The sequence below is a fragment of the Helicoverpa zea genome, chromosome 17 (genome assembly GCF_022581195.2).
Source record: "Helicoverpa zea isolate HzStark_Cry1AcR chromosome 17, ilHelZeax1.1, whole genome shotgun sequence".
NCBI lineage: Eukaryota > Metazoa > Arthropoda > Insecta > Lepidoptera > Noctuidae > Helicoverpa > Helicoverpa zea.
Genome location: NC_061468.1, coordinates 4,792,424 through 4,814,530, shown reverse-complemented (window position 1 = coordinate 4,814,530; position 22,107 = coordinate 4,792,424). Strand labels below are relative to the sequence as shown.

The window sequence follows — 22,107 nt, the reverse complement described above, 5'->3', positions numbered from 1 at the left end:
TGAACCTTATGTCCGTGCTCTAGCGATTGATACACAATGTGTACGGAGACGAGCCAGTCCGGCGATAGCCCTCGTCGAGGTCGGACCTGCGCATGTTGTCGCTCCGGCCGTAGGTATAATAATTTGTGACGATAACTCAGATTTGCGCGCGGCCCTATGTGTGCGTCGGCTTGTAAATATACAACTTTCGCTCGTGTGACAGTGACGTCGTCCGAGCATGACGTGTTCTTATCGCTTTTTGTTATGGGTACAGTCGTTTACAAAAATGTCTAGTTGTTCACGAAGAAAATGTTTAAGGAGTCAGGTAGCGTTTCAAAAAATGAAACAACATCCAAAGCTTTTTATTATTACATCTTACAGTTTTTCATTATTTTCTCATAAGTTTTTTCAAATTGACATTGACAGTATCTAAGAAATAAATGAGGTGAAATATCTAAGATGAATTAAATACTCCTTACATATTTTCTAGCTCGGGGTACGAGGACAATAAATAAAAGTGTGGACTTGATTTTTCAAGTAGCGATTCAGAATCATTATAAATAAATAAATATTTTTATTGGGTATTAAACAAATCAAAAACTAACTTAATAATTTCAATAGATATTTACACAGATAAATAAACATTAAATTACGTAATAACTGTTTTTCCTTAAACAGCCGTAACCCCTAAATAACTGTATTTGTACCCGACTGTACCTCTTGTCACGCACACAAAGTCACTGTATATGTACAAGGGTTACCCACACATAACCGCGCGCAAGACTGAGTTGAACTTACTATAAGCACTCTGAGAACAAAAAATCTATGGAGACCGTGTTATACTATAAATTCTTTTTTTTTACATTATATTATTATTTATATTTCAGTTTTAATAAATATGTTTAAAAATGAATTACTTAGCTTCATTACTTCTTTGATACCTTACAGCTTCACTACATACATTTATAGCATACATAACACACAAGATCTGCGACGCTTTTACTCCTTAACCACTTAATTTTTACTAGCTGTTTAACGCGATTTTAGCCGCATTCCCGGGGAACTTCTTCCTGTGCCCGGATAAAATATGGCCTACATTCACTGGGGATAGTGTAAATCTCTAATTGTGAAAGCAAATCAAATCAGTTAAGCAGTTTCAGAGCATATACAATCCACAGAAACAAACAATCAAATCTTCCCTCTTTATAACATTAGTATAAATTATTTAACACTGGTCAAACGCTTTCATTTGATACCCATATTGAGAGAGCTATAAAAAAACAATGCAATTCAGCATTTTCTGGCGGTGGCTATCTTGGACTTTAAATAATATTATACATGATTCTACATACTAATCAAGCCCTTTCATTTGATATCCATACTGAAGGAATTGTAAAAAATGTATGTTATTCGCCATTTTGTGGCGGCGGCCATCTTGGGCCGATATTCACCAAATAAAGCTAGGAACACTCCCGATTAATTTCATTTCAAACAAAAAAACCTAAATACATATCGATTCATCCATTCTGGATATACAAACACACATACACGACACACCACACATACATACACACAACCATACGCGTCCAAATTATCATATTACTCTTCATAAAAAGTTTTCATTACAAATAATTTTTGTAAGTACAACAAAAAAAAATCCGATCAAAAAATAAAAAACTTAGGTAAGTTGCGGCTCCCTATCTTCCCTGTTCGGTTCTCCTGACCCCGCGCTGACCTCGGCGTGTGCGATTGGCGCGAAATTCAAATTTTACACATTGAGTGAAGAGTATAGCTTGCGCGACGCGATAGACGCGGAAGTGTAGTGGGCGGAGCTATCTAAAATCAAAAAATCCGCGGTGCGGTCTTAACTACGATATTTATACTATAGGTTAACGTATGGTACATGTAGTTTACTGCCCTCTTGAAGTCCATCCGGCGTCGGCTAGTAGATTTCTTGGTAGTTAGAAACTGTTGGTTGCTATGACGACGTGCAGAAGGCACGCAACTCCGTCACGCACAGCCAACTTGAACGCTCAGCCACAATTCCTGCTTAACGCCGTCAAATGTTCATTATGTCGCAGTTGACATTAAGACCGCACCGCGGATTTTTTGATTTTAGATAGCTCCGCCCACTACACTTCCGCGTCTATCGCGTCGCGCAAGCTATACTCTTCACTCAATGTGTAAAATTTGAATTTCGCGCCAATCGCACACGCCGAGGTCAGCGCGGGGTCAGGAGAACCGAACAGGGAAGATAGGGAGCCGCAACTTACCTAAGTTTTTTATTTTTTGATCGGATTTTTTTTTTTGTTGTACTTACAAAAATTATTTGTAATGAAAATTTTTTATGAAGAGTAATATGATAATTTGGACGCGTATGGTTGTGTGTATGTATGTGTGGTGTGTCGTGTATGTGTGTTTGTATATCCAGAACGGATGAATCGATATGTATTTAGGTTTTTTGTTTGAAATGAAATTAATCGGGAGTGTTCCTAGCTTTATTTGGTGAATATCGGCCCAAGATGGCCGCCGCCACAAAATGGCGAATAACATATTTTTTTTACAATTCCTTCAGTATGGATATCAAATGAAAGGGCTTGATTAGTATGTAGAATCATGTATAATATTATTTAAAGTCCAAGATAGCCACCGCCAGAAAATGCTGAATTGCATTGTTTTTTTATAGCTCTCTCAATATGGGTATCAAATGAAAGCGTTTGACCAGTGTTAAATAATTTATACTAATGTTATAAAGAGGGAAGATTTGATTGTTTGTTTCTGTGGATTGTATAAGCTCTGAAACTGCTTAACTGATTTGATTTGCTTTCACAATTAGAGATTTACACTATCCCCAGTGAATGTAGGCCATATTTTATCCGGGCACAGGAAGAAGTTCCCCGGGAATGCGGCTAAAATTGCGTTAAACAGCTAGTAAAAATTAAGTGGTTAAGGAATAAAAGCGTCGCAGATCTTGTGTGTTATGTATGCTATAAATGTATGTAGTGAAGCTGTAAGGTATCAAAGAAGTAATGAAGCTAAGTAATTCATTTTTAAACATATTTATTAAAACTGAAATATAAATAATAATATAATGTAAAAAAAAAGAATTTATAGTATAACACGGTCTCCATAGATTTTTTGTTCTCAGAGTGCTTATAGTAAGTTCAACTCAGTCTTGCGCGCGGTTATGTGTGGGTAACCCTTGTACATATACAGTGACTTTGTGTGCGTGACAAGAGGTACAGTCGGGTACAAATACAGTTATTTAGGGGTTACGGCTGTTTAAGGAAAAACAGTTATTACGTGATTTAATGTTTATTTATCTGTGTAAATATCTATTGAAATTATTAAGTTAGTTTTTGATTTGTTTAATACCCAATAAAAATATTTATTTATTTATAATGATTCTGAATCGCTACTTGAAAAATCAAGTCCACACTTTTATTTATTGTCCTCGTACCCCGAGCTAGAAAATATGTAAGGAGTATTTAATTCATCTTAGATATTTCACCTCATTTATTTCTTAGATACTGTCAATGTCAATTTGAAAAAACTTATGAGAAAATAATGAAAAACTGTAAGATGTAATAATAAAAAGCTTTGGATGTTGTTTCATTTTTTGAAACGCTACCTGACTCCTTAAACATTTTCTTCGTGAACAACTAGACATTTTTGTAAACGACTGTACCCATAACAAAAAGCGATAAGAACACGTCATGCTCGGACGACGTCACTGTCACACGAGCGAAAGTTGTATATTTACAAGCCGACGCACACATAGGGCCGCGCGCAAATCTGAGTTATCGTCACAAATTATTATACCTACGGCCGGAGCGACAACATGCGCAGGTCCGACCTCGACGAGGGCTATCGCCGGACTGGCTCGTCTCCGTACACATTGTGTATCAATCGCTAGAGCACGGACATAAGGTTCAGAATTGCGTAGCGTCTATCATGATCGCTGCCGCTCAAAAAATCCAATATCTTAAAACTTTAATTAAAAATGTTTGGTAATAGTTATGGAAAAATGACTTTGACAGAACGTTAATATTGATGTTAAGAATATATTAGAGTAATTTTGAAACATAAAAATAGTGTAACTTCCTTGTAATTTCAAAAATAGTACTTTTTTAGACGTGTTTTCGGAATTAATTATGATCGAGTAAAATTATCAGTATCGTGTTTTCGTTCTGGCAGAATCTAGATAAAGATATCAATTTACCTATATCAAAATTTCAGATCCATTGGTAAGCGGGTAGTCCTATAATTTGGCATGGCAAACGGCTCTCAAAATCACGGTGGCGTCTTAAAGAATTCTGCAACAATCTTCTACGCGAATTTCTCTGTACAATTTACCAGCTTGATATTCTGCTGTATCAGCGTTTAGCCGAGGTTTATCTACGTGAATTTCTAAAGTAATCTCTATGTTAATCCGGGTTAAAACCACCAAATTTTAGGGAGAATCTGCTGAGCACAAACTTCCTGTGGCGGATTAACAAACAACTACGCCAAGCACGTGCTATAAGCTTCCACAATCTTTTATCTTTTGTGTAATTGTTATGATTACTTTTTTTGACACAGATACAGCTAAAGTTGTGGCTGTGACTGTGTTACGTCTTAACATCCTTAGAGTAATTTGCAACAATCATTGTCTTTGCATTTGTTTAGGCCTTAAGCTACACAAAGCCAGTACAAAGTTAGTAGTAGCCATACCTACAAAGTTTCTCTGAATTATTATTCATGTCTACTAGTAATCTAGTCTCAATCAGTTCGTGTTCACTGAAATGCACTGTATTCAATCGATTCCAATTTCATTAGGGTGTTTCGAAAGCCTCAATCCCCTTTTCAATTTTACAGTCTCATAACAATTACGTGATGAACATTTTCACCCTTGCCACCTTAATACCTTGTTTAATATTCCTCGGTGTTTTGCTGGTGGTATAAACAAAATACTGTAAACAAATTAAGTATCAAGCGACAAATATTTTGAATCACCATAGATATTGATGACTTTCTATAAATGTTTAATTCGATTGCAAGTTAATGTTTTTGAGTCAGGGGAATCAAGAAGTAGGAAAGCATCAAGCGTAACGCATTACCACTAATTTATCTACATTCTTTAGCGACACTATTGGAGCAATTATATTCTTATTTATGGATGAAGTTCCTCTTCTTTCGCTATCAACATTCACAAATCAACGTTCCGGGCAGTTAGTTCTTATCATTACCTACACTTTGTCTCTGAATTGTAAATTAACCGTGACAACTGTTATTAACCAGTGATTCGCAAGAAAAAAGAACCATAAATTATTTTCGATAGCTGTTTTCACTTATCGATCACAAACATTCCTCTCGAAGCGCTTTTAAACAAGACTCGATACCGCTTTTAGGGATCTGTTTTAAAATATAAATAATACTTTGAAAAATCGAATGAGATTTAGCGAACCTTTGTCATAAAGCAACAAAGCGTGTTATCCAATTTCAACAATCCTCCCCCGTAGCCTTTAGCCAGGGGCGGCTTGCGGAGTTATAGACATTCGATGAAAGGAAATTCTGATCAAATTACGATAATGCTCCATTATTTGCTTACGTATTGCATTATCATCTTGTTTGTAGTTTTAGCGTAAGATTATTATCTATCAGAACAAAATGAAATGTGCAGACTATCCAATTTTCACAGTGATTTTGTAGCTGACTCAAACAAATAAACCAAAAATCGGATTTTCCTAAAAAGCCTTCGTCGCCCAATTGGGGCAATCATTCAAGTGTCGCAAGAAATTGACAGTTGTGACCCTATGCCGGTCGAGCATGTTTTTTCTGCAAACGTCACGTTAAGTCAATCAGTCTGGGCATGAAATCGATAGCATTCGCTGAGATCACGAACTGCGAGCAGAACGTGGTACGCACCTTCTATCTGTTTATCGATTGTGACCGGCATATCCTACTTTATTTCGGAGCAGGTGGCCTTGTTTGTTTATTCATGGTCTAAACATGGTGTAAAGGCTTCCACGATTTCTTCGTTCCAATCTGTTTATCGAGAATGATTTAGATGGTTATCGGAAGCCGTTCTGACGTATTACGGCTATACGTAGAATTAAAGATTCATACAATGCGGCGTTACGCATACCTTCTCTTATCTATGCTATGATTATTTGCGCGTACTAAGTAGCAGGCAGGATTTCCGAGTAGCGTTTATTTAGACAAAACAAAAATAGCTTCGTGTCTGTAAATAAGTTATTTCATATGCTTTTTCTTATTGGGTTTATGACGCTTCTGACATTTCACGATAGGGCCCCAGGACTGTTTCGACGGACTACTAACACAACAACACTATAATGCCTGGTTGCCCCGGTTGCGGGATCGGACCCGGCTCAAGGGCCGCATTATGACAGGTTCATGTATCCAGATTTCGATGCAAAAAAGGGTCGCTCGTATTACAGCTATCGACCCATTTCTATAGATGAGCTTAAAGTTTCATTAAACAGCTCCAGTTAAATTGGCAACTAGCCTTTAAGTAGGTAGAGGTATTAGATCAAATTATACCGTTTTAAATGATCTATGTAGGTACCTAAATTGTTCCTAATTGCAAAGTGTATAAACGCCTTGATGATATTATAATTACTTTGTTTCAAGTTGATCGATTCATTTCTGTCAGTTGTATTTTAAAGATTCTTTTTACAAACAAGTCGTTCGTTCGAGTTTAGCAGTTATCAAAAGCATTTCTATCTGCGTCAGCAACCAGCGTCCGTAACAACGATTTAATTGAGCCGTGTTTATTATTTTAATTGGTTGTTTCGTTAGCCACTACAATGCTGACTTTTAACAAAGGAAAATTATTTCACTGTGCAAAATTTTCAAAGAACAAAAATCTTTATATATTTCGGAGTTTCAAACGCCCTTAGCTACAGACATATATTGTTATGAAGAGTTTTAATGAATACGGCTGTATTGTGTACAGTGTCCTCTTCTTATCCTCCGGCAATTTAGTTAGCGCTTAAAGTATATTAAAGCGGCTTGAATGGGTCCAAAATACTAATTACTTGTCCTGAAATTCTCGGCTTAGTGCCTTAACAACTTGTTCAAAGGAGAGTTACACTGTCTTGTTCTAGTCTTAAGAGGACGAATTGGAATTTTTGGCGCCAAGGATCTCAATTTTTCTCAGTAAATACAAAACGGATCAAAATACAACTTGGTTACCTGAAAGTTCATGATATAAACCTTATTTTGTTAGACGTCAAAACATGACTAGGTAACTTTTATAACAGAGAAGAATATATCAAACATACCTCTTTTTAAAAAGAGATTCACATATTATGGGCAAACGGGACCGATTTAAGCCTCTTAACTTTTTTAGTAGTTGAGTATATACATACTCTTTAAAATTGTAGAAGGAATTTTTATCAAATTATCATTTCTAAATAATAAAATTACAAAACTATTTTGTCGCTTACGACTTTTAGTTATAAGCTAGCGCGCGTATTGTTATCCTCGCCCCGCTCAGACGCTCCGACCCCTTTTGGCGCCTTAGGTGCGCGTGCCGGTTATGGAATTATTGTTGACCAATTCGTCGCCTTAACTCAAGCTACTATACTATATACATATATAAGAGACTTCGAGCTCCAATGATTTTGAGTTTTAAATCTCCAAGAAAATTCAGGTCTGACTGTTAAGCAAACTGTGCGTTGACCTTTTACGTCTTTTTTTGTAACCCCAGACAATTCTAGACTGAATAATCCGACAGAGGACATGCAAAACTCTCGTATGAAAAGATTTCGCTTGTAATTGGCCCCGGTCTGACGCTGAAATAGTGTTGTTCCCCCACGTTGATCGCAGGGGCGTATGTCAGTCACCTCTCGTTATGCTGATAACTTCAAAGAACAAGTCGTTATCCAGGGACATTGGTACCTTGTTAATAATTTATGTCCATTCGTTTGTGTCCATTTTCAACGTAACATGAACACGCATGCGATGTTACAACTTTTTACTTACCTACTCTGAATGAAACCACTAAGCTAATCGATGATCGGAATCAGTTGCGTGTGCTAGTCGACAACTTTGATTAATTTTATTTTATGAATGATCTATTATACATTAATCAACAATAAATCAAAGCTTTCAACAACGCGTGAATAAATAAACCAATCATTTTTATAAACATTTGATTCCGCACCAAATATTATTACCTAGTAATATCAAATAACTTCTAGGGTTATTTAAATTAATACCAAATAGTATACCCCTGTCAAGTATGGGTCAGTAAGGTCTTGAAGTTTTATGGATATATATTATCCAGCCGTAATATAACCTCCCTTTCGTATGCTATATGTATTTACAAGTAACTGTCAAGATCGGATACGATACGATCTATAAATACGAAAATCCCACAATCTCTTCGACTATCCCTCCCTATTACGCACTTGTTACCTAAAATAACATAACTGTGTGAAAATTATGGTTATTTTAGAAGCCAGCATATCATGAAAGTGGTCAGACCAATATCCATAAACCAACAATAAATTAAGTCAACTAATTCATTGAAACATACAATGGAATAGCACGTACTAATCCTATTAACCCGAGTGAACCTGTAGCACCATTATCTAATATAGCTCCGTATAGTATAGCATTCGCTATGCACTTTAGTAATAGTCTTAGTAATGAGTGTTAATCGGCCGTTGCCGTGCCTCGTTCGAACTAATAGTACACTACATGATCTATGTTATGTGAACTCGTGAACTACATTCCGGTATCATGTCCCGATAGTATTGATGGAAATTGAGCTTTCTTTTGTTTACTTAAGGCTCATTTTATAATATCAACGATTAATTACTCATTAGGACCTTGGTGTCTTACGTGTGCCCATTTATCAAATAAATAATTCTGACCAAAGCATTTCCCACAATAAAAAAGGTCCTCGTTAATAAGCGGATTCGGAAGTTTCGTTATATTATGACAAATCTAAAGCGGTGCTTATAGTTAAAGAAGTACCTATAGAGACAAATAAGGTCAAAGTGTATTTGTCACTTACAAATAGCCCGGTTTCTTAAAGCTTAATTGGTTAAATGACATCAAAAACCAGATGCTTTTTCTCGCCGTGTTCAGGAGCTTTTATAAACATCAATCAAGAATTAATTTCAAAGAATCCCGTGTAAAATATTGAAGCTGTTAAACAGCTACTCCCCTGTAAGTATTATCATAAGCACCAACAGAAACAATGAATATTAAATAAAAACTTTATCCCCTTGAACAAGAGAAAACAACATTTGTTATCTCGCCCTCGTTACTACAAAGTTTCTTGTCTTAGTGTTCGTGCAACCTTACTGAGTTTCCCCCGTCGATCCCCGTTGATCATTAAAAGCTTTCTGAATTAAAGGTTGCAATGGCCATACATAATTCGCTAGGAACGTAGATATTTAGTACAAAGGACAGAATTAAAATAACCTTTCAAGTATTCGTTCCGACACGACTCACGATCAAAGAGCAAACAGATTAACTGCAATTACCCTATCGAATCGGGTTCACGTTAACTTTTAACAAAGCATGCAACCGAAAGAGGTTGTAGCACGGGTAATGTACGGGCTGTCGGGTTAGTGCGGTGCATATGACGAATCGCGAGCCGACTCGAGTGCATGACAGTTCAGTCACACCGATTAATTTGCCAGGAAGCAGCGGCGCGTGGAACCGCGCCCACAGACCGCCTGGCAAGACAGGATTAGCTACACACTTAGACTTCGACATGACGACGGCCTTGTAGCGTACACACGTAATTGAGTTTCTTTGATTGAAACACATTTATTGTCATGCGTCTCCTCCTCAATACGAGTGATTGACAGTCTAGTTGATTTAACGTTTCGATTACCACGTTACGTTGATGTGACGTTTCAGTGCTGTAAATAGAGCATAACTTTTCAATACGGTCATTCATTTACCTTTGATTATGAAATTCAATATTGCATATAGTCTCAAATTACAGCTACTGCTAATGCCAGTTTTTGCAGACGGAGCGAAGTAACTTCAAAAGAGTCTCTGTCTCAATTTCACTACAACAACGCAGCACTATTTCCCTGGCGTTCATTCTCATTGTGTCAATCAAGCCGACAATCAACTCGCACGTAATTTTACGCTGAGATCTTGTTACTTGAGCTAGTGTGCGCCGTCGACACTGACGAAAATCTCATATGTCAAACTTGTGCGAAGTTTCGCTATGCGAAATATACGAGGTTGAACGTACCGATTCGCAGACATTACACATAAATTGTACGTTATCTGACAGTGAGATATATTCGATGTCAATAGCTAACCGATAAGCAGGGATCAACCTCCTGAATCCTCCGACCTGACGAAGCAGTAACATTTTTTGTTGCTTGCTCTGGCTCGTGATCCGAATTATATCGTGGGAGGTTACGCAGACGTACCGTAGTAATGTTTACATCATTCATTCGTAGCTACCAATACCCGTTTATCGCTATAGCTTATCCGTACCTACAATTTAACACAAGCCTACGAATACAAATATTTGGATACTTTTATAGAAATGTAGCGTTTACACAGCATCATTATCACCGGCACTGAATAATTTACAAATCCATAAAACGAGCCCAGTAGTGTTGCGCAAGCATGGCGCGGCGACAATTGCCCTGCGGCCCAGATGACATCACTGGCCAGCCTCCCGGCTGCTCACCATCTCTGCGCAGTGTCATAGTATCGACGCTCAGCGGTGTCGCAACTCCCATCGGTAATATATTAATTTGGGCCGTCCATTTGTAATTATCTACGGTCTGTTGAACTTGTTTTATAACAGTGCCGGCATTACCGTTTTTCTTCATTGATGTAAATAAATGATAGTTCTCATTTTATATAGTGATATTAAGCTGTAGGTTTTATACTTAAATCGGTGTACATATTTTGAAAGTAAAACTGGTATTCAGGAACTGACGAGTGAAACTCGTTGCACTTATACTCCCTGACACCAATTACAGAGTTAATATTGGTTACAGTCGTCATAAAATTTGGTCTAAAGGCGGTTCAGAATAGTACGTATCACCAGAATTTAATTGAGTCATACATACTTTAATTAGTATGAAGTACCAATAAACTTGAATCTAAACGACCGTTTACACATACTGGCAGTACCCCTATTATCAATTTCTGTTAAATTGGCCCTTATATTTATTTCAGTAACAGCTGCTATCGATTTACGAGGCAATTAAAACGTTGTAAGGATTTATCGGTTCACTCGTAAATTGTTATTGTATCAAATATTTGGTGACACTTTATTAAATTGACGCCGACAGTCAACTTTTTTTGATTAATTGTAAAAAGCCTTACTAACCTGGACAAAACGTTAGATTGGCTATTTTGGAGCTTTGAATTAAGTCGGCAAACATAAATCATTAAAAAATATATATCGATAAATTAGTTCTTGGCATACCTGCGTTCTTGAACCATTAAGTCAATATTATCTGTCACTTCTCCTAAATAATACGAACCAGGTGGTATGCGAGTTATGAAACTTTTATAATTTGAGAAATAGATATGGGTCAATAAGTATGTACGAAGTTTATAAATAAGGATGATACTTCACGCAAACTGAAGGAGTTCGAGTTGTTTAGAAAACTCGAAAGCCACATCTTGAGGGGGTACCATTGCGTAGTTATACAAATAATGAATCACTCACATGCTTACTGACATGAGCTCATACTGAATTATTAAACCTTGAATTAAACATATCTCAAGGTTTAACAAACATTGAGTTAAATTCTTACACTTCAGACCTCCAAAGCGAAAGCACAGCAAAAATATATTTTGCAATTAACTCGTCCAAACGGGTACATAACGGCTGTTTACAGTAAACGTAGTAGCAAAAAGCGCTTTACATAAATTTATAGTCGCTGCAAACCAAAGGGAATTGCGAAAGTTTTCAGAATGAATATGCGAGGAGGTTTTAAATGGTAGGAGCTGCGGGTGGTGCCGATAAGCGGCCGGTTACACACGAATCGTTTTGCACATGCACTCGGCTGCACGCTGTTAATTTGTTACAACCGCCTGTTTATGACACCCGATATTAACTTATTTCTCCTTTTACATTTCCAATAGAATTGTTTCAATTGGGATCCTGTTGTTTTCAGTTCTTTATTGCATTTCGATGCCGAAATTAAACTGGAACCATCACTATAGTAGAAGAATCTTCTAGATTAGCTTATACAGCAACCGTTACTCTGGAAATCTTGAAAGTTTGATAAAAGTGGATCCTCGTGAAACCCAATTATATACGTCCCTTTGAAAAATGAATTGCCAATTAGAATAATTGGCTTCACATAAGTCAATACAAAACGGGTGTGTCGGTATAATATCAATATTGACACAACCGCTCTGCATCGCCGATGCTAAATAGTGTGGAACTCATAACTAATGCTACTATCTATTTCTCACCCTATATGTTCAGATGACATCATCATTCGTTGACGTTGCCTTAAATTGGAGTTAAGCTATAAAAGTTATATGGATCGCTTTTATTATTCATATCGAATTGAATACAAATGAGTTCATCGACAGTCCCTTGACTGCACCAATGACTATTATAATGTACGATCTGAATCTTTATTCTCTTTGTCCCTTACGAGGAAAGGCGATAGCAGTTCTACGGGAGCCTGCCCTGAATCCATTATTACCTCCAATCATCGCTTTACTTGATTGTTTGCCAATTGACATAAGTAATATTGTTACTGCTTCGAGCACCTTATAGACTCAGCTCATGGGGCGTCAGGATTATTAGGTGCATTATGTCTGTGTGAGATCGCGTCGATCGATTGTAAATACTATATGCATTTATGACTTCGGAGTTACCTGCTTTCATAACTTATCCAAGTCGACAAAAAGTAGAGTAAACCAGTTGCTTAACGTACCGCGCAACTGCTAAAGGTTAACTTGGGGGAGCCGACAGTACCTTTACGTCGCACTGGCTTCATGACATAACAAATGAATAACACGAGCTTTTACTCAACGCAGCGTAGCCTGCAAATAATGCAATTCAAATATTGTCTTGTTACTAAGAGAAACAACACTTGTATCCTAACAAAACAAACACATATATCAAACAATATTCCAATGATTTTATTCATAGTGTAACTGTTGTATCCCAAACTGGGTCAGGATTGAGTCAGGCTAGGGGTAAAGTTGGCAGGCAACGGATGTAGCGTCGAGAAGTCGGCTGTCCAACAAACTTGTAATAAAGCCACGGACCAGCGCTAAATGCTATTTGCAGTGTTGAACAAAGGTTTGTTTTGTTAAACTGCGAACACACTGGCGGTACCTATGTACTATGACAATACACTTGTTTGTGAATCCTAGAAACAGGACCGGATTTTTGAACCTCTTCAAATATGAAAACCCAATTTATTATACTGGTACCTCAGAATTTGAAGTCTCTAACAAGACTATATAGTTCCAGTTTTTGGACCCGCAAAATCCTTAAAAGTTCTCCTGAAGCACCGAGATATCCAAGTTTCGAGTATTCATGAACGTGATGTTGAACATTCTCTGTAATATAAATTAAAATTAAGGGTACCTCAAGATTAATTCCATTCAAAGGCGGCTATAAATTTTCGTGTTAATTTCTAAAAAGAGCTCATTTACATAATGTCGTTTTCTTTATCTTTTCAGGTCAAAAAAGTTCCTGTAACGCCGTCCATTGCGGCTTTAATTTAAACAAGTAAGTGTTATTGGACGATACTCTTTTGTTAAATTACCTGAATACCTAGGCGAATATAATCGTAATGGCTATCTGAAAGCAGAATCTCCGAATCGCTCAGAGTTATTCTCCCACGAAATAGATTAGTTGGTTAGTTTCTTTTCCCCTTCGTTTGCCTTTGGTTTTAGCAAATATACCCATTATAGAACGGTACAAGCTTCGAAGGAAATGAGAGGGGTTAAACGGGAACTTTCATTAAGAGACCCTAAATAAATGTCACGTAAACTAGACAGCATTTCTACGGGATCGATATAACAGAGAGGTTAGATTATCTTAGTACATTCGAATGCGTCATTAAAAGTGAAAGTTAACCACAATTTTAACAGTGATTACAATGAATCAATAACAATTGCTTCCTTGGATTTCATAAACAGTGCAAGCAATAATGTTTTCACTATTGTAACCTCATAAAATTATTGGCAACTTTAGCCTCGTGGGCATCAATTGAAACTAACTACGCACATCTGTGTGCTCCATTTTAATATGGGCCACAATGGAACATAAATAGCGTCAGATTGGCAAGCCCATTGCTTTCATACTACCTATATTTTTCATGTGCAAGACACAATTGCAACTGCATCAATAACATCTATCATGCATGCTCTAGCACGAATCTGTTTGCATTGTTCCAAAATTCATATTCTGGATGAAAATGTTTGAATTTGTTTATCTCATGAAAGATAAACTTCAACAAAATTAAATCCTCACCCTTTCGAGTGTAAACGCAGTGGCTATTAGGAAAATATTTTAAACTGGAAAATGCAACAAAGTTATGATGTTTTTTCGCCGCTGCTAATAAAAAAGGGCGTTAAACCCAGTGCTTATGATTCCAGAACATAAATGTTGTATTTCGTTTAATAAAGACTATCGTAAATCAGTTTAACGGCGTCTGACTATAATGTCCAGTATCGTTGCAATATCCCTGTAATGTGCAAAATGCAGCTCGGATTCTCGAGCGGCCTTCCACGAATAATACTGGCGTTGCCGTGTTATGAAAATATTACCAAGAAATATTTTGAAAATTTATTTCAATGTTAATTGAAATGGCAGTTCGATAATTCAGTATCATATGTGTTGATCATAATGGATTGCGCTTTAGCATGCTGACGTTGAAGTGAATTATTATTTTGCAATCCATTGGAGTGATACAATAAACTGACTATACCCACTGTATACGTTGCGACGTCACGATTCTGAGCAAGCTGAGATACGTTGGGCATCGAAATCATACAGTCAGAATAATCCAAGAATAAAATCCTACGCATAGAGGATATGTAATAATCTAAAGACACTTAATTTTATAAAAATATTCGAAAATCTTATAAAAGGAAAATGCGACACCTATCGATTTTAAACGTTATAGCAGTTATAATTTTAGTAGATTTTTTGTCTGACTTTGATCTCTCATATGTATTCAGACCTTACTACCAATTTCTCGTAAGAATACTCAATATTTATTTATGATATTCATAAAAAATGCCTATTTTTAACAAAGCGTAATCTCATAGGATTTTGCTACATGTGTCCCGGAATCCCAAACGATCCCAATATCTATATGTAAATCAGAGGCGGTGGTAGGTTACGTCGGGTTCAGTGTCTCGTCTAGACAGGCATTGTGCTGGCAAACATAAATGCCTCCCCAATTTGCACACTAATGTATTACACACATTATGAGTTATTTACTTTGACATTGAAATGTTGACTCGTATTCTTGGTAAAGCTTTGCGTTATTACAAGCACAGTCGACGCGACGGCGTAAACATTGTAGCTCCGTACAATAAAAGTAGCTTGCCCCGAAAGTTGATCCAATTTTTTGACCTGTTATTTATTTCTAAACTTTATTCAAAGGCATGCTTTAGATCAGTAACCTGATAAACCACGGTCGCGACTGTTTTATCGCGATTCCAACAAAAGCTATTTAATTTATTGTTTTCACGTGAACGCTTCATTTTCGATTCATAAGTAGACTTTACACGGACTTTATCATGTCATCCAAGTAATATCTGACTCGAATGATCAAATGTACGAGTATGTATTTTTGACGCGAATAAAACTTGAATGCTGGTTGATAACCATCTATCTAAACTTCTACAGCCAGACAAATAAATTGCCGTTCCCCGAAATGTCTGGCCATAAAGGGAGAGGTGTTTTGGGGCCAGTGTCGTGTAAATCACAGTCTGGTGCAGCCATGCGGCCCGCCCCTGCGTACACATGGCGACAATATTGCAGATTTGCCTGGCTTAAACGTCAAGCGTACCGTACACCCGAAAGACAATGTTGCCTATTATGACGACTCAAGTATACGATGTTCCAGTTTCATTTTATGCTACCATAACGTCTGATGTGAAAGCATATCTTTTATTTTACATAAAACACTACAGTACTCTTCAAGTATTTGCAAAACTCAATGATGATTTTAAATGTAAGCTTTCAGGAGAGCCGATGGGGCTTTAATAAAATCCTACGAATCGAATGAGTCAAGAAACGTGGAAAATTGACGCTATACACACTAATACTTTTTTGAGTGCTGCCGTATCAAATGGAGTTTCAGTTAGACTACGCTAGTAGTGCAATTAGTTTCAAACGTATACATATTTGATCGACCTACATTTGATGTCGTTTGATTCTTTATACTTGCATAAACAGGTGCACAGTTTGCTAAAATGTTCTATTATTTCCATGCTTCTTTTACTGATAGGATAAATCTGGAACTCAAGAACTCGTTTTAAGATTATTCAAAGAATCCAAATCATCTTATAATTCAAAGCCCGTCCCCTCGCGTTTTGTTTTCGACGTAATGGCACTGTACGAAGTGTATTCACAATCCACATCCTTCGCGAGAATTTCCTTACATTTTGTCTTATTTAGGAAGTTTAATCTCTTTGTCTCTAATTTACTGAAGACTAAAGAAGTCTTTGTGTTGAAACTTTGTGCTCTTCGCTCGTCACTTGCACAGCATGACATACCGAAGCAATATAGCGTTTGTTGAAATAATATGACGGTTGGTTCTGACTGTGTCATAGTAGCGTAATGTCGATATGAACTGCTTTTAGTAATGTGTTCGATGCATATTTGTAGTGTTTGCTTTTGAGTACTTAGGTAAATGCCATAAACACTTCATTCGCGAGGTTTCCTTTTTCTCCTTCTTCAAAAAGCTATTCGTCTTTTAAAATCTATCTCCTTTTCCCAACCATAAAACGGCTAGTAGATACGTCGGGGCTATAAAACGGCAGTTTCTCGGAGACAGGGCGAAGCGGTGCTGGGAAACTTTGGTAGATTTATGTTTCATCCAGATTTTCTAGCTGTGTGGTAAACCAATGCTTTCTTGTTCAGTGCTTAAAAAAAAACCAAATTCGAAATAAAAATTAAACATTATTTTATTGGTCCATCTTCGCATTTGGAATGTAGAAAAGTTATACTTCCATTGTTTTATGATCTGAGATGCGAACCGCTTTTTGCTCCAGTTTGTTTTAAATTTATTCAGAACCTGAATGGAGTCTGCTGTAATTAATTCCTCATTGTAGCGCAGCTTAAACTAGTTCTATTAATGAATGTTGCCTCACCTCCACGGTTTCATTATAAATAAATTTGATTAAAAGAAGCCAGTGTAAATATTTGTGTACCTATACATGTGCCAACAATATATTTAAACGATCTGTCATAAAATGAAGGCATAGGCGCGGCGGCGATAATTTACGAGCTGGCTATAAAGCAGCGTTCTGAAAATAGATTTGCCATTTTAATATTGTCATAAAACCAAAGGTGACTATCTAACCTGGGTTAAAATATTTGCGGACGCATTTAACAGTTGTTTGGAAACCTATCGTAAGCATACTCCTCCAATAATTAACGTCGCGAGTGACAGCCTCTTTCGAAAACTCAATTAAGTCGACTCGTAAAACGCCCGACCTCGACTTCCTCCTGCCTTCTAACCGCCAATTTATTAGACGAACCACTGAACTATGCTTCAGCTGACTGATAACTATTGATTTCGCACTGGAATTTAACTTCCATAATTTGGTTCGTCAACCAGTTCAACAAAAAACTTGAGGCGCCATTATAAAAAGGATTCGAGTCTTTTTTGAAGTAGGTAATTTATCACGTCACCTGCACAGTTTTTGCACCCCATACGACTGGAAACAATACCCCTTTTTGCCCTTTGCGATTACACACAATAGTCGCTTGGGTGGGCTCCTATCGATGGCTAGCGGTCGACGTGAACGTGGAACTATAAACACACGAACGCAGAGACACATGCATATTTATAGCGGCTGGATACTGAGAACTTTGACATTATGATGCACACACGCGCAAGTGCACCACGTGACTTCCGCTGTCGAAATAGACTGACGCAGCGTCCGATGTTTTCAACCTAAAGATGATTTTGTTCCGAGAATTTTTACCTATGTATGTAGGCCATAGGGGTGTCGACTTGGGTGATCTGTCTCGCTAACCATTCTCTAACGAAAATCAAATAAAACAAAAGTCTTTTAACAACAGCCATTCAAATCTACAAATTGAACGAAGTGATGACCTTCGAACAAAACTAGGTACAATACATTCCCTAGGAATAATCGCAGCTTTCAGCCTAGGCTGGAAGCCAACACTAAAATAGAAAAGAAGTTAACGAAAGCTTATACCACCTATAATTTCTTACCCAACGTACTGGCATCATGACATACATAGCAACATTCCTTTATTATGGTAGACAATTTTATTGTTTCCTGTTCGCTTTTCCTGAATCCTAAAAATTACGTCTCGGAAAAGCTTAGGAGTGCGGATTTTACGAAGCTCGACGATTCCAGCGAAGACCCTTTAAATCGATTCTTCGAAGTCTCTTCATTTCTTGGTCGTATAATAAAATAACAAGAGCATGCTAGTTTTATCTACTACCATTTGAGCCGGTTTTCAGCTAGGCATTTTAAACGACTAATGTTATGCAATTCATTCAGACCAAAAACACTTTCCCAATATTTATTACACTCATAATCATTAAAAAAGGGTCGCGTTTGAGCCAAGTTGGAGTTGCGAACAGATAGCATCGTGCACGCAAAGAACATTTCAGAAGTAATTCAATCTGATAGGGTGAATTATTCACGTTATGACGAGCCTTATTACCAGCTGACCTAAATACGCGATGCGGAATGTAGTGCTACTCTCGTACCCCAGGCGACTCCGCGAAGTTGAATCGTATTCCACACACGGAAATATAACATCCTTCAAATAACGTATGGTTTACCTGAAAGGTTTGCATAGTTATGAAAAAGTCATGTGTCAAGTTGACTATTGCAATCCCAAAAAGAAGGAAAGTCAAGAAATTATGTAATGCATTAATTAATAACACTTCAAATACTTCCCATTTGAATTCCGCTACAATAACCACTTTGACTTCTTATCTCAAGATACTCTCTTCGTCCTTCTTGCGAGTGTATTTACCTAAGTAGCCCACAGAACGTTTACGTATTAAAAAACAAAAGTTATTATGATGATAATGCTATTTACTTGCACCCCAATCTCGAAAAGTAAGGGGTCTCGAGATTGAATGATTTTCGATCCCTTGCACTTGCCCCAAGCGGGGGCTTATTCTTTCAATTTTCTTTCCTTATTTTGACGAAAGTGGTGCAGTTGAAACAGTGATTACCAAGCAAATATTGATATAAAATGAGTAAATATTGTCGCTCGTTGATAACTCTGCAATTTTAGTTGCTTGTATGAGTTTGATTGTTACCACGTACACCGGGAATCAAGTAATTATTTCGTACATGAGGTCGGCTTAAGTCTACAGCGTTATTGAACACGAGTGTACATACATCGTACATAAGCACAGACTCGATTTTGTCGGGGGAAGGATCCATTGTGGTAACCCTCTTAGTGTTCGGTCCCCTCACAACCCAAGGGTAAGCTGCTAGAGAGTTTGCCTGCCTTTAACGTGCTGGCGAAACTTCAAATAGAATGTGTCTGAAAACATTGCGGATTTATTTTGTTATTGTACCAATGAATGTCTAGATTGTTTTCAATTAGAAGGGTACTAAGCACTCAGTTGACAAAATGTTTGTTAGGCAGCAAACAAAGGACCGAGAATAATTCAAAACTCACAAAAAATATTCCAAGTATAGAAAGTTTTAGATCAGCAAATGCTTTAAGGAAATTGCTTCCAAACTGGGACAAATTTTACAATTTTCCTTTGGCGTTACCGTTTATAGAGTTTTTGGAGTTACCTACTTTCCTTCAATAGAAAGATTATCATTTCGTTTTAATATCACTCCAATTAATTTCTTGTGTTATTTGGTTTTGCTATAATGAAAAGATTCATATAATATATGAAGTAATTATTATCCGCTTTGTGTTAAATGTTACCTGATCTTGTATAATTCAGCAACAATATTATAATGCTACATCAGCATCTACTTTAATGGCGAACTAAGCAGTCTAGTATAAACAATTTGATTCATCAAGTCAGCTCATTACGTGCCAAATAAACAGATACGTTAATACATATTACTCTTATCTTTGCATCATATGTTATTTGTACCAAACATATTATTTAACAAAAAGGAGTAGAACGATTCGGAGTATTTCACTCTCAGGAAACAATTGCCTACAATTTGATAAAGCTTCCCCATATTCTGCGAATTCCGTCAACTGTCGTATTTACCATTCAGTTTGTCGTTGTATTCAAACAGCAGTTTTATGCGCTAGCTATTTTAGTTTGATTTCAAAGTAACTTTTCATTTCACATTTAACTTTATGTTCTGCACTGCATTACACGGCTGTGTGAAAGCACTTTGTAGGAAACTCCTCCCGTTTCCTCTCATCTTTATAGTGCCGTCTTGATATAAAACTTTCCGATCGAAGCCTATTGACCGACCCCTGTATCCGCATATTTGCCTCGGGATTTTTCCTCTTCCTTGGATTACCGCAAAAAATGTGTATCATTCAGAGACTTCCTGGGCAGCAAAGAGGTCAATATAGTTGAGTTAATATTGTTAAAACTCACTGCAATGTACTCAACATAAAGTACCATTTCTACTTAACGTTTATCGCTGAGCACGTTCATTCCGAAACGTTTCCGCTTTTCGCGCTCTTCTTGAAAATAATTGGAGTGGTCGAGTTATGTCCAGAATTTCAGAAGTCGTCATAAATCATTTTTAACGAGTGTTTATCCTTACTAATATTATAAATCGGAAAGTGAGTTTGTTTGTTTGTTTGTTTGTTTGTTCCGCTTTCACGCCGTAACTACTGAACCGATTGCTTTGAAATTTTGCAGACGTAAAGTCAGAAGTCCGGATTAAATAATAGGGTACTTTTTATCCCGAAAAAATAGATATTCCCGAGGGAAAACAAAAATATTGTTTGCTTGATGGATGGATTGTAGATGACGCTGTGTGTCGTTTAAAACAAGGTAATATATTGCAAACGAATATAAACATGTAAAAGAAGCTAAATGATACGATAATGAATCCCCGAAAATGAGGAATTCCCGAGGGATGATGTACAATTTGTTTAATCGTCTAAACTGTTTTTTTTTACATCTACTTATATATTGCAAACGAATATGAACATATAAATTTAGAAGCTAAATGATACGATAATGAATCCTCCAAAATGAGGAATTCCCGAGGGATGACGTACAATTTGTTTTATCGTCTTAACTGTTTTTTTTACATCTACTTATCCTGAAATAACTATAATTCAACGAATTACTAATTGGTAAAAGTATTAGTTAAGTTATTTAGTTCTTGAGGTATGCGATAGATGGCGCTGGGTGTTTTTAAAACGTGGTAACGATGTGTTTTTAAAATACGTAAGAAGTGGAATGATAGCTTTTTAAAACGTGGTGACGTTGTTTTTTTTAAGATACGTAAGAAGTGCAATGATATCTCGCGCTTTAACCTGTAGCTCATTGTTCAATCGCGAGCTTCCCGATAGCTCGATAGATGGCGTACTATTTATCTTTACTACTCTACTACTACTACTTTTTATCAACACACCACGCGGGCGAAGCCGCTGGCGGAAGCTAGTATTAAATAAAATGGTGTAGAATATTATTTTCCTAAATATACATAATAATACGCTCCGTTACTTTCTGTGTTTCTGTAAGTTAAAACATTTACATAGTATGTACATAATTTGGGCTCGTTTTCCCCGTGGGATCTTGCGTACATTAGTATTTGCCTTCCAGATTACCGCGTCTCGAGAACTAACGACCACGCCTAAGCTTTGTTATCTCGGGAGTTTTTCACAGAGCCGAATTTTCTGCGGTCTTAATTATCACAACACAATTAACTTGGAACTCATTAAAAGTATATTTGGAATTAAATGTTGCTCTTACGGTATTGGCTCTCGTCTCGAGTGGTTGTAAAGGCCACATTATTTTA

At 37.0% G+C, this 22,107-nt stretch overlaps 1 protein-coding gene across 6 annotated transcripts in view; it reads left to right on the top strand.

Annotated features, from left to right (window-relative positions):
- The window catches only part of LOC124637951 (dystroglycan 1), an 81,339-nt gene that overhangs the window by 36,594 nt on the left and 22,638 nt on the right, over window positions 1-22,107 (top strand). For 5 of the 6 annotated variants that reach the window (XM_047174695.1, XM_047174699.1, XM_047174701.1 and 2 more), the window contains one exon: window positions 13,642-13,690. The exons of the other annotated variant lie outside the window; for it this stretch is intronic. The gene's annotated coding sequence lies outside the window, so the exon portion shown is untranslated. The remainder of the gene's footprint in view (window positions 1-13,641; window positions 13,691-22,107) is intronic. 6 annotated transcript variants of the gene reach the window in all.